General features: G+C 57.1%; 2 non-coding genes and 1 pseudogene across 2 annotated transcripts; all 3 read left to right on the plus strand.

Annotated features, from left to right (window-relative positions):
• The first annotated feature begins 3,802 nt into the window (after window positions 1–3,802).
• LOC124582218 lies at window positions 3,803–5,712 on the plus strand. The gene has a single exon (XR_006973806.1). It is a non-coding gene; the product is annotated as a small subunit ribosomal RNA (ribosomal RNA).
• Window positions 5,713–6,063: 351 nt separating this feature from the next.
• On the plus strand, window positions 6,064–6,218 carry LOC124582224. The gene has a single exon (XR_006973811.1). It is a non-coding gene; the product is annotated as a 5.8S ribosomal RNA (ribosomal RNA).
• A 188-nt stretch (window positions 6,219–6,406) lies between these two features.
• Window positions 6,407–10,000, plus strand: part of LOC124582232 — a 7,394-nt pseudogene continuing 3,800 nt past the window's right edge.

The raw sequence follows: 10,000 nt of genomic DNA on the forward strand, positions 1-10,000 counted from the left end.
TCTGCTCACAATCACACGTCAGCCAGACACTCTTATCACGCACTACTCTCTGCCTGTAACAGGCACACAGACAATATGTAAGCACCAGCATGGAACAACACCCAGTGCATCCTCTCTGCCACATTAGACAATCCACACTATCATAACCAGACCGGGAGGTCCACTCGGAAAACAGAATATCCCACCCTTCCGACAACCACCATTGCTCAGCTAAGCCACCAACACCCACACATGTCCCAGACAGGGGTGCACCCAACATCACAATACTGCCTCCTGTCACACCACACAAACAATGGCAGGAATGAAAGACACAGGTCTGCCACAAGCATGGAATCAGAGCGCCGCCTGTTATGAGCCAAAGGTGCACCCTGACGTGGCAAATCAGATGATGCCGCAGTCATTTACTTACGATAATCACAATCAACAAACCGGGCCCCCCCCCCCCCAAGTACCTTAACCTAACCCGTATTGTACCTTAACCTAACCCGTATTGTACCTTAACCTAACCCGTATTGTACCTTAACCTAACCCATATTGTACCTTAACCTAACCCATATTGTACCTTAACCTAACCCATATTGTACCTTAACCTAACCCATATTGTACCTTAACCTAACCCATATTGTACCTTAACCTAACCCATATTGTACCTTAACCTAACCCATATTGTACCTTAACCTAACCCATATTGTACCTTAACCTAACCCATATTGTACCTTAACCTAACCCATATTGTACCTTAACCTAACCCATGTTGCGCCTTAACCTAACCCATGTTGCGCCTTAACCTAACCCATGTTGCGCCTTAACCTAACCCATGTTGCGCCTTAACCTAACCCATGTTGCGCCTTAACCTAACCCATGTTGCGCCTTAACCTAACCCATGTTGCGCCTTAACCTAACCCATGTTGCGCCTTAACCTAACCCATGTTGCGCCTTAACCTAACCCATGTTGCGCCTTAACCTAACCCATGTTGCGCCTTAACCTAACCCATGTTGCGCCTTAACCTAACCTATGTTGCGCCTTAACCTAACCTATGTTGCGCCTTAACCTAACCTATGTTGCGCCTTAACCTAACCTATGTTGCGCCTTAACCTAACCTATGTTGCGCCTTAACCTAACCTATGTTGCGCCTTAACCTAACCTATGTTGCGCCTTAACCTAACCTATGTTGCGCCGTAACCTAACCTATGTTGCGCCGTAACCTAACCTATGTTGCGCCATAACCTAACCTATGTTGCGCCTTAACCTAACCTATGTTGCGCCTTAACCTAACCTATGTTGCGCCTTAACCTAACCTATGTTGCGCCGTAACCTAACCTATGTTGCGCCTTAACCTAACCTATGTTGCGCCTTAACCTAACCTATGTTGCGCCTTAACCTAACCTATGTTGCGCCTTAACCTAACCTATGTTGCGCCTTAACCTAACCTATGTTGCGCCTTAACCTAACCTATGTTGCGCCTTAACCTAACCTATGTTGCGCCTTAACCTAACCTATGTTGCGCCTTAACCTAACCTATGTTGCGCCGTAACCTAACCTATGTTGCGCCTTAACCTAACCTATGTTGCGCCTTAACCTAACCTATGTTGCGCCGTAACCTAACCTATGTTGCGCCTTAACCTAACCTATGTTGCGCCTTAACCTAACCTATGTTGCGCCTTAACCTAACCTATGTTGCGCCTTAACCTAACCTATGTTGCGCCTTAACCCAACACACGTTGGGCCTTAACCCAACACACGTTGGGCCTTAACCCAACACACGTTGGGCCTTAACCCAACACACGTTGGGCCTTAACCCAACACACGTTGGGCCTTAACCCAACACACGTTGGGCCTTAACCCAACACACGTTGGGCCTTAACCCAACACACGTTGGGCCTTAACCCAACACACGTTGGGCCTTAACCCAACACACGTTGGGCCTTAACCCAACACACGTTGGGCCTTAACCCAACACACGTTGGGCCTTAACCCAACACACGTTGGGCCTTAACCCAACACACGTTGGGCCTTAACCCAACACACGTTGGGCCTTAACCCAACACACGTTGGGCCTTAACCCAACACACGTTGGGCCTTAACCCAACACACGTTGGGCCTTAACCTGCTCTGTAATTGTCATACGACGCGTTAAATTAGTGTAGTGTTGCCTAACTGCAACCCCCGCAATATAGTTTGCTACTCGCACTGCCCGGTCCCCAGAGTATCGCTTCATGTTAAACACCTTGCAGCTATACACTGTAATGCGGATGGCGGCAGGACGTACATGCTCAATGCCCTTCGCAGTTGTTCATTGGCATTCGCATGGCGAAGCACAGCCTACGTTGTGGTACGGCTTGTGGCAACTGTCCGCTGATGTTGTACGTCCAAATCACACACTGTACCGCACATTGGTCCTCATGTACTGAATGATACATCGTGGTACATGTGTGACCGTACCACGACTGCGCCAACAACGGCGAACCATACGGTCCAAATATTGTGCACTCAGCTACGTGTCGTCTCCCTATAAGAGCTGGATTGCAGTATGGTATGCCGTGGATGGCGATCAGCATGAGCCGTCTGTTGATGTAGTGGCGCGTGTTGTCAGACGTAGTCGTCTCTTCTCACACACCGTGATAGCATGGTGCACTGCGTTCCACATCTGCGACATGCGACAGAGGCCGGTTGACAGTCGTTCGCGCAATGGACATCGCATACGTACGGGGGCCACCTTCCACGTGTTCGCGAAGCGTGCACATGTTGTTGCGTGTATGTGGGCAGACATAGTGTGTCGTGACACCTGACACAGGCATGCAACAATCGTTGAATTTGCAAATGGCGATGGACGTCTACGTTTGCTGGTGACGTTACGCAAATGAAGAACTGGTAAACCGTTGTGGTGCGGTTGTTCTCGCTAGAGGTGAATCAGTGATGGCGACGATCGGTTGAGCTACCAACCGGTTGTTTCAGCGATACCCACCATGCCCACGAACGTGAATGGCATGTGGGTGTGAAGCGATACGCGGCGGTGGCTGGGTGGGACCGTCCCCGGCCGGTGAGGGGGGGCCTTCCGGCGTGCTGGCCGCGCGGTGCGTGGGCGCACGCGCTACAGCCGGCTGGTGGGGGCGGCCAGTGGCAGGCGCGCCGGCCGACGGAGGCGGCAGGCGGCGCAGCTGCGCGCCGGCGCACCCTGCACGCGGCGCCGTGCGGCCAAAGTAGGTCCTCGCGGGCCCGGTGCGAAGCGCGGTGGACATCTGCAGTGTGCTGGTCCGATTGAGGACTGTGTGCGCTGAGGATGCGCCGCCGCCCGGCGCTCGGCGCCGCGACGCCGTCTGCTGCTCGGTCGCCTCTGCGGTTCTCGCAGGTGGATTGTATCGCAGCTGTGCGGACGTGTTGGCGCGTGCGCTGTGCTGGGAGAGTTCGCTTCGGCACCCAAGTGGGGCTTTTGTCCTTCTGTGGCGCTGGCGTTGGAGCTGCCGGCCACCGTAGGTGGCGCGTGTTGTCTCCCGCCGGCAATGCCACGACAGCACGCTCCCGGGCCTCTGTCGGCAGCGGCAAGCTCAGTTGGGAGCACGGGTGGTCGCACCTAAAGCGTCTACTCGCCAAACTCCGGGCGATTGCGCCTCTCTCGAACCCGACCAAGTACTTAGGACGGCGCTGCGCGCCGCCGGGACCTGAGAGGGTTTCGAGGTGTATTGTGCAGGGGAGCTCAGCCTCCTCCTGTTTGCAGAATAATTGAGCGGACGCTTGCGTGTTCGCGCGGGCCCCCGGGACACACTCCCGGGCGGCCGGCTGCTCAGCTCTAGTTGACGCAGCTCCCTGGTTGATCCTGCCAGTAGTCATATGCTTGTCTCAAAGATTAAGCCATGCATGTCTCAGTACAAGCCGCATTAAGGTGAAACCGCGAATGGCTCATTAAATCAGTTATGGTTCCTTAGATCGTACCCACGTTACTTGGATAACTGTGGTAATTCTAGAGCTAATACATGCAAACAGAGTCCCGACCAGAGATGGAAGGGACGCTTTTATTAGATCAAAACCAATCGGTCGGCTCGTCCGGTCCGTTTGCCTTGGTGACTCTGAATAACTTTGGGCTGATCGCACGGTCCTCGTACCGGCGACGCATCTTTCAAATGTCTGCCTTATCAACTGTCGATGGTAGGTTCTGCGCCTACCATGGTTGTAACGGGTAACGGGGAATCAGGGTTCGATTCCGGAGAGGGAGCCTGAGAAACGGCTACCACATCCAAGGAAGGCAGCAGGCGCGCAAATTACCCACTCCCGGCACGGGGAGGTAGTGACGAAAAATAACGATACGGGACTCATCCGAGGCCCCGTAATCGGAATGAGTACACTTTAAATCCTTTAACGAGTATCTATTGGAGGGCAAGTCTGGTGCCAGCAGCCGCGGTAATTCCAGCTCCAATAGCGTATATTAAAGTTGTTGCGGTTAAAAAGCTCGTAGTTGGATTTGTGTCCCACGCTGTTGGTTCACCGCCCGTCGGTGTTTAACTGGCATGTATCGTGGGACGTCCTGCCGGTGGGGCGAGCTGAAGGCGTGCGACGCGCCTCGTGCGTGCTCGTGCGTCCCGAGGCGGACCCCGTTGCAATCCTACCAGGGTGCTCTTGAGTGAGTGTCTCGGTGGGCCGGCACGTTTACTTTGAACAAATTAGAGTGCTTAAAGCAGGCAAGCCCGCCTGAATACTGTGTGCATGGAATAATGGAATAGGACCTCGGTTCTATTTTGTTGGTTTTCGGAACCCGAGGTAATGATTAATAGGGACAGGCGGGGGCATTCGTATTGCGACGTTAGAGGTGAAATTCTTGGATCGTCGCAAGACGAACAGAAGCGAAAGCATTTGCCAAGTATGTTTTCATTAATCAAGAACGAAAGTTAGAGGTTCGAAGGCGATCAGATACCGCCCTAGTTCTAACCATAAACGATGCCAGCCAGCGATCCGCCGCAGTTCCTCCGATGACTCGGCGGGCAGCCTCCGGGAAACCAAAGCTTTTGGGTTCCGGGGGAAGTATGGTTGCAAAGCTGAAACTTAAAGGAATTGACGGAAGGGCACCACCAGGAGTGGAGCCTGCGGCTTAATTTGACTCAACACGGGAAACCTCACCAGGCCCGGACACCGGAAGGATTGACAGATTGATAGCTCTTTCTTGATTCGGTGGGTGGTGGTGCATGGCCGTTCTTAGTTGGTGGAGCGATTTGTCTGGTTAATTCCGATAACGAACGAGACTCTAGCCTGCTAACTAGTCGCGTGACATCCTTCGTGCTGTCAGCGATTACTTTTCTTCTTAGAGGGACAGGCGGCTTCTAGCCGCACGAGATTGAGCAATAACAGGTCTGTGATGCCCTTAGATGTTCTGGGCCGCACGCGCGCTACACTGAAGGAATCAGCGTGTCTTCCTAGGCCGAAAGGTCGGGGTAACCCGCTGAACCTCCTTCGTGCTAGGGATTGGGGCTTGCAATTGTTCCCCATGAACGAGGAATTCCCAGTAAGCGCGAGTCATAAGCTCGCGTTGATTACGTCCCTGCCCTTTGTACACACCGCCCGTCGCTACTACCGATTGAATGATTTAGTGAGGTCTTCGGACTGGTACGCGGCATTGACTCTGTCGTTGCCGATGCTACCGGAAAGATGACCAAACTTGATCATTTAGAGGAAGTAAAAGTCGTAACAAGGTTTCCGTAGGTGAACCTGCGGAAGGATCATTACCGACTAGACTGCATGTCTTTCGATGTGCGTGTCGTGTCGCGCAACACGCTACCTGTACGGCTCGCAGTAGCCGTGCGCCGCGTGCGGAACCACGCGTGCTTCTCAAAACTAACGCCAATGTTGTGTGGTACGAGCGCTGAAGCGCTGGAGCGGCTGGCCTGCGGCACCTGGCGCCTGGCGCCGGTTTTGAATGACTTTCGCCCGACTGCCTGTCCGCTCCGGTGTGGAGCCGTACGACGCCCATCGGCCGTGAGGCCGTTGGACACAGAACGCTTGAACAGGGGCCGCCACACGCCTACGTCCCGCCTATGCAACTGTCTTGAAAGAGACAGTGTAAACTAAGAAAAGATCACCCAGGACGGTGGATCACTCGGCTCGTGGGTCGATGAAGAACGCAGCAAATTGCGCGTCGACATGTGAACTGCAGGACACATGAACATCGACGTTTCGAACGCACATTGCGGTCCATGGATTCCGTTCCCGGGCCACGTCTGGCTGAGGGTCGGCTACGTATACTGAAGCGCGCGGCGTTTGCCCCGCTTCGCAGACCTGGGAGCGTCGCGGCCGCCTGTGGGGCCGGCCGCGCCTCCTTAAACGTGCGATGCGCGCCCGTCGCCTGGCGGTTCGCATACCGGTACTTACTCGGTAGCGTGCACAGCCGGCTGGCGGTGTGGCGTGCGACACCTCGTACAACGACCTCAGAGCAGGCGAGACTACCCGCTGAATTTAAGCATATTACTAAGCGGAGGAAAAGAAACTAACAAGGATTCCCCCAGTAGCGGCGAGCGAACAGGGAAGAGTCCAGCACCGAACCCCGCAGGCTGCCGCCTGTCGTGGCATGTGGTGTTTGGGAGGGTCCACTACCCCGACGCCTCGCGCCGAGCCCAAGTCCAACTTGAATGAGGCCACGGCCCGTAGAGGGTGCCAGGCCCGTAGCGGCCGGTGCGAGCGTCGGCGGGACCTCTCCTTCGAGTCGGGTTGCTTGAGAGTGCAGCTCCAAGTGGGTGGTAAACTCCATCTGAGACTAAATATGACCACGAGACCGATAGCGAACAAGTACCGTGAGGGAAAGTTGAAAAGAACTTTGAAGAGAGAGTTCAAAAGTACGTGAAACCGTTCTGGGGTAAACGTGAGAAGTCCGAAAGGTCGAACGGGTGAGATTCACGCCCATCCGGCCACTGGCCTCCGCCCTCGGCAGATGGGGCCGGCCGCCCGCGCGGAGCAATCCGCGGCGGGGTCGTGTCCGGTTGCCTTTCCACTCGCCGCGGGGTGGGGCCGTTCCGGTGTGCGGTGGGCCGCACTTCTCCCCTAGTAGGGCGTCGCGACCCGCTGGGTGCCGGCCTACGGCCCGGGTGCGCAGCCTGTCCTTCCGCGGGCCTCGGTTCGCGTCTGTTGGGCAGAGCCCCGGTGTCCTGGCTGGCTGCCCGGCGGTATATCTGGAGGAGTCGATTCGCCCCTTTGGGCGCTCGGGCTCCCGGCAAGCGCGCGCGGTTCTTCCCGGATGACGGACCTACCTGGCCCGGCCCCGGACCCGCGCCGCTGTTGGCTCGGGATGCTCTCGGGCGGAATAATCGCTCCCGTCAGCGGCGCTTCAGCTTTGGACAATTTCACGACCCGTCTTGAAACACGGACCAAGGAGTCTAACATGTGCGCGAGTCATTGGGCTGTACGAAACCTAAAGGCGTAATGAAAGTGAAGGTCTCGCCTTGCGCGGGCCGAGGGAGGATGGGGCTTCCCCGCCCTTCACGGGGCGGCGGCCTCCGCACTCCCGGGGCGTCTCGTCCTCATTGCGAGGTGAGGCGCACCTAGAGCGTACACGTTGGGACCCGAAAGATGGTGAACTATGCCTGGCCAGGACGAAGTCAGGGGAAACCCTGATGGAGGTCCGTAGCGATTCTGACGTGCAAATCGATCGTCGGAGCTGGGTATAGGGGCGAAAGACTAATCGAACCATCTAGTAGCTGGTTCCCTCCGAAGTTTCCCTCAGGATAGCTGGTGCTCGTACGAGTCTCATCCGGTAAAGCGAATGATTAGAGGCCTTGGGGCCGAAACGACCTCAACCTATTCTCAAACTTTAAATGGGTGAGATCTCCGGCTTGCTTGATATGCTGAAGCCGCGAGCAAACGACTCGGATCGGAGTGCCAAGTGGGCCACTTTTGGTAAGCAGAACTGGCGCTGTGGGATGAACCAAACGCCGAGTTAAGGCGCCCGAATCGACGCTCATGGGAAACCATGAAAGGCGTTGGTTGCTTAAGACAGCAGGACGGTGGCCATGGAAGTCGGAATCCGCTAAGGAGTGTGTAACAACTCACCTGCCGAAGCAACTAGCCCTGAAAATGGATGGCGCTGAAGCGTCGTGCCTATACTCGGCCGTCAGTCTGGCAGTCATGGCCGGTCCTTGCGGCCGGCCGCGAAGCCCTGACGAGTAGGAGGGTCGCGGCGGTGGGCGCAGAAGGGTCTGGGCGTGAGCCTGCCTGGAGCCGCCGTCGGTGCAGATCTTGGTGGTAGTAGCAAATACTCCAGCGAGGCCCTGGAGGGCTGACGCGGAGAAGGGTTTCGTGTGAACAGCCGTTGCACACGAGTCAGTCGATCCTAAGCCCTAGGAGAAATCCGATGTTGATGGGGGCCGTCATAGCATGATGCACTTTGTGCTGGCCCCCGTTGGGCGAAAGGGAATCCGGTTCCTATTCCGGAACCCGGCAGCGGAACCGATACAAGTCGGGCCCCTCTTTTAGAGATGCTCGTCGGGGTAACCCAAAAGGACCCGGAGACGCCGTCGGGAGATCGGGGAAGAGTTTTCTTTTCTGCATGAGCGTTCGAGTTCCCTGGAATCCTCTAGCAGGGAGATAGGGTTTGGAACGCGAAGAGCACCGCAGTTGCGGCGGTGTCCCGATCTTCCCCTCGGACCTTGAAAATCCGGGAGAGGGCCACGTGGAGGTGTCGCGCCGGTTCGTACCCATATCCGCAGCAGGTCTCCAAGGTGAAGAGCCTCTAGTCGATAGAATAATGTAGGTAAGGGAAGTCGGCAAATTGGATCCGTAACTTCGGGATAAGGATTGGCTCTGAGGATCGGGGCGTGTCGGGCTTGGTCGGGAAGTGGGTCAGCGCTAACGTGCCGGGCCTGGGCGAGGTGAGTGCCGTAGGGGTGCCGGTAAGTGCGGGCGTTTAGCGCGGGCGTGGTCTGCTCTCGCCGTTGGTTGGCCTCGTGCTGGCCGGCGGTGCAGGATGCGCGCGCCTGCGCGGCGTTCGCGCCCCGGTGCTTCAACCTGCGTGCAGGATCCGAGCTCGGTCCCGTGCCTTGGCCTCCCACGGATCTTCCTTGCTGCGAGGCCGCGTCCGCCTTAGCGTGCTCCTCCGGGGGCGCGCGGGTGCGCGGATTCTCTTCGGCCGCCATTCAACGATCAACTCAGAACTGGCACGGACTGGGGGAATCCGACTGTCTAATTAAAACAAAGCATTGCGATGGCCCTAGCGGGTGTTGACGCAATGTGATTTCTGCCCAGTGCTCTGAATGTCAACGTGAAGAAATTCAAGCAAGCGCGGGTAAACGGCGGGAGTAACTATGACTCTCTTCTTCGTGAAGAGGTCCGCCCAGAAGTCCAGCAGACCGGGGATGTTCCCCGACCGAACGCTTGAGGCAATCAAGTGCCGACGGCGGCAAGCTGCCCACAAGCAGCTTGTCCGCCAATTCATGGAGGCACTTGAGATCGGTCGGGGTGAAGAGCCGGCGTCCCGCCGTGGAGCAGCGAGCTCGCTGCCTGACGCGGGCGAGGCCGCTGCGCCGCCCGTCGACGCAGCCGAGGACTTCGCGGCCGACACCACCGGGCCGCCGCCGGAGGGGCCGACTGACGCCGCCATCTGGGAGCATCTGGCGGGGCTACCCGCTTCCGCCCAGCGTTTCTCTGCCCTGGATCGAGTCATTGGTCTGGGGCGGGGCACGCCGCCCGATGTCATCCTGGGCATGCTCCCGGATGCCCTTGCGTCGGTCGGGTCCAGGGGGGAGAGGTCGATCACCAGGACACAGCGGCCGCGCCAACCATCCAAGCGGCCGCCTGCCGCCCCGCCGCTGCAGAAGCGCAAGCGGCGCCGCTGGGAATACGCGCGGACGCAGGACGCCTTCCGTAGGTCGCGTGCGCGTTGCGTGCGCGGCTTGCTGGACGGCACCCTGCTGCAGCCGCCACCCGACATCCCCGGTCTGCTGGACTTCTGGGCGGACCTCTTCACGAAGAAGCCGATCTCCACCGCCGGCTTCATCCGTGACCGCCTTCTCCCGCACTCGGAGCCTG

This window comes from Schistocerca americana, unplaced genomic scaffold, assembly GCF_021461395.2.
Source record: "Schistocerca americana isolate TAMUIC-IGC-003095 unplaced genomic scaffold, iqSchAmer2.1 HiC_scaffold_404, whole genome shotgun sequence".
NCBI classification, from domain to species: Eukaryota; Metazoa; Arthropoda; class Insecta; order Orthoptera; family Acrididae; genus Schistocerca; species Schistocerca americana.